Source organism: Myotis davidii, unplaced genomic scaffold (assembly GCF_000327345.1).
Source record: "Myotis davidii unplaced genomic scaffold, ASM32734v1 scaffold355, whole genome shotgun sequence".
NCBI classification, from domain to species: Eukaryota; Metazoa; Chordata; class Mammalia; order Chiroptera; family Vespertilionidae; genus Myotis; species Myotis davidii.
Genome location: NW_006286818.1, coordinates 627,257 through 630,617, shown reverse-complemented (window position 1 = coordinate 630,617; position 3,361 = coordinate 627,257). Strand labels below are relative to the sequence as shown.

Sequence of the window (3,361 nt, the reverse complement as noted above, 5' to 3'; positions counted from 1 at the left end):
TGAACTCAAGCAATTAAAATACGCATCTTACTTCACACAACCTGCCCTGCCGTGTCCCTTCATCTTGCTCCAGCCCTGGACCCACCATGAGGGTCGGCGTTTCACAGCAACTTTTTATTTTTGAAGTGACTGGACAGACCGTGTCCCTCAATCCTCACAAGGCTCAGCGCCCCCAGCCCCCTGTTGGCTCCCTCATCCCTGCCAATAGGTCCTGGTGGGCAGCATGGGCCCCGGGCTCCTGCCTCCCAGAGCGAGCTACCTTATTCTCCCCAGTACTGACGAACAGCCCCTATGTGACAGGCCCTGAATGCATCTCCTGTTTAGGATCCAATTTCACTCCCATTCTTCAGTTTTGTTTTGAAATATATATTATTGATTTCAGAGAAGAAGGGAGAGGGAGGGAGAGAGAAACATCCATGATGAGACAGAATGATGGATCGGCTGCCTCCTGCGCACCCCACACTGGGGATGGAGCCCGCACCAGGAATCCAACCGTGACCGCCTGGCTCAGAGGTCGACACTCAGCACCGAGCCACACCGGCGGGGCTGCTCTTCCCGTTTGAGGGAGGAAACGGAGGCGCAGTGGCTGAGAAGTCTGTCAAGTGCATCTGCACAGTAACAGCGCTGCGCCCAGCCCCTGAGCTGCAGTCCGGCTCCGGGCGTTGTGCTTGCTTTCAGACGAGCCCGCGGCTGCCGTTCCGGCTGCGCAGTTGAGCCGCTCCGGCCTGGGCCCCGCTCCCGCTGCCGGGCCGGTGGGCAGACTCGCGGACAGGAGCGGGACGGTGACCCAGAGGCCAGGGCGAGCGTTAAAGCCGAAGCCGGTGGTGGCTACGTCCAGGTCTCGCCCAGGTCTCCTCGCAGCCCTGTCCTGGACGTGGGAGAGGGAAAGGGAGGGAGGCTGGGGCTCTGGAGCGGCCGAGCGCTCGCCATGAGCCAACTGGTGCCGAACAGATAGCTGGACCACACCTGCCCGGGCCCTGCCCTGCCTGGCGCGCTGCCCCGGGCAGCAGCTGGCGCGGAATCCCGAGTGGCCTGGACCAGGAAGCGTGTCCTTGGAAAGGCGGCCTCCGTGCTGACGCTCTGGGCCAGGTGGCAGCCGTGGAGGGCAGGCATGCCCGAGGCCGGAGAGAGGAAGTGTCATACACCACCGGCCGCCTCCAGCAAGGTGTGACCCCAACAACCCCACCCGGTGACCACATGAGGCTATTCCGTCTTCCCAGGGGCTTGGAGTCGGAGAGGCCACCATCTTCCCTGACAGGAAGCCCTTCCCGACCTGCCCTCCATGCTCCTGGCTGCAATGGCAGCAGCTCAGTCTGAGGAGGTGCTTGGTCTTGTTGGCTCAGGTACCAGAGCCAGAGGCTGGGACAGCCTCCCCTTAAAGAGCGCCGGAGCTGGGAGGAAGGCAGACCTGCGCTGGGCACTGCCCTCCCTGGCAGGAAGCTCCCTGAGCCTCGGTCTCCTCATCTGTAAAATGGACTCAGTGTGTCATCACACAGTGGCTTAAGGATTAGGGAAAGCGCCAAGTGCCCCTGGTTCATGGAGGTCATTGCACAGGAGGTCGCAGCTGGCAGGCAGGCACTTGGAGGCGAGGACAGAGCCACCAAGCTGATACCACCCCTAAGGCTGAAGCAGACCCTTTTCTGTCCCCAACGTGGCTCCAGGCTCTCCCCAAGGCCCAGGCTACCATCTGTCTGGATTCTGGCAGCTGCCCTGTGCCCTCCTGCCGAGGATGGGCAGCCTCCGGGCTCCAAGTTACCCTCCTGGCCTGGCGGGGCCTGAGGTCCTCTGGCAAGTGGCCTGGACACCCAGCAGAGCTCCAGAGGGTGGGCTGTGCTCCCTGCAGAGGGTGAAGGGGAGTGCCCTGGGTCCCTGCCCGCCCACCTCCTGGTGGTGCCAGCACAGACCTGTATGCACACCGTGGGCCCTGAACTGCAGACAAAAGAAGGGCCAGCACTGCCCAGGTGTGACCGGCCGAGGCACTTCCCCGCTGCCCTCCCCGCCCGGGAGTCTCAGAGCTCCGTGTCCTCACAGGAACTCAGGACTCCTTCCCCCCAGCAGATGCCAACTATGCCAGCTCCTCCCGCTCCTGCATCCTCTCCCTACCCCCAGGCTGGCCACACCCGCTGTCGGCGGCCAGCCGAGTCCTAAGCTCCTGTACCCCGGCCCTCAGGCAGGCGGGCCTGGCTGGGAGGGACCTATGCCAACGTCTCCCCCTTCACCCTCATCGGGTGCTCCTGCACCCACAGATGTGTGATAGAGCCGAAGAAAGGTGGGGTGGGGCCTCTGAGAGACACCGGGCACTGGCCCACCTGGCTCCTCAGTCCTCAGCATGACCGTCTGGAGCAGGCACAGGGGGAGGGGCTGCGGACACAGGCTCAGAGCCCCCAAGTCAGTCAGTGGTGGAGCCCAGACGGACCCAGGCTGCCTGGACAGTGGGAGTTACAGCCTCCACCACCCGGCGCCGGGAGGCCGTGGGGCATTAAAAAGAAGGGCCAGAGAAGGTGCCCGGCTGCCACCGTTTCTCCACCTGAATGCGCGGAGCAGGCTGTGTGCCCCATGGCCTCCTCAGCGTGGCCTGGAGGCTGGAGTGGTGGGTAGGGATCTTGCACCCCCGCCCCGGCCACAGGTCCCCCCTCCCTTGCACTACTTGCTGCCATTGATTCCTCAGCCTGTCCCTGACTCTGCGAGTCCCTGAGGGACCGGCTCACCAGCACTGACACCTACTCCACGGAGGGGCCTGGGCGGGGCCTCAGGAGGCCCGGGTTCTAATCCCGGTGCCTCCAGGAGTCAGTGACGCCAGCCTGTGACTCTTTCCTGGGCCTCAGTTTCTTCCTTGGAAATCCAGGAGCCGTTCCCTTGGGCTCCCCCCAGCGTGGCCAGTCTGGGGGTCGCTGCCGGCACCGCCCCCACAGGCTCAGGCGCAGGCGCAGGAGGCACGGGCTCTGGGCATCCAGGAGACGCTGCCGCGTGGGGAGGGCTCGCTTCTACGTGCTCCCGGGGCCTGGGAGCTGCCGGTGGCAGAAATGGACTCGGAGAGCCCGGCCAGTGTGGCTCAATGGTTGAGCATCGACCTATGAACCAGGAGGTCACAGTTCAATTCCCAGTCAGGGCACATGTGGGCTCCATCCCCAGTGTGGCGTGTGCAGGAGGCAGCCGATCCATGATTCTCTCTCATCACTGATGTTTCTCTCCCTCTTGTTTCCTCTCAATAAAATGTATTTAAAAAAAAAAGAAATGGGCTCTGAGATGCTAGCGCTCACGGCGGACAGAGCTCGCTGGACTGTGCAACGCGCTGTGACTTACAGATCAGGCGTGGCCCGTCCTCGGGCTTCTCACCGGCTGGTGGGAAGGCGGTTGTCAG

At 63.3% G+C, this 3,361-nt stretch overlaps 1 protein-coding gene across 1 annotated transcript in view; it reads right to left on the bottom strand.

Moving 5' to 3' along the window:
* Nucleotides 1-3,361, bottom strand: part of PVRL1 (poliovirus receptor-related 1 (herpesvirus entry mediator C)) — an 82,602-nt gene that overhangs the window by 52,059 nt on the left and 27,182 nt on the right. The window lies entirely within an intron of this gene.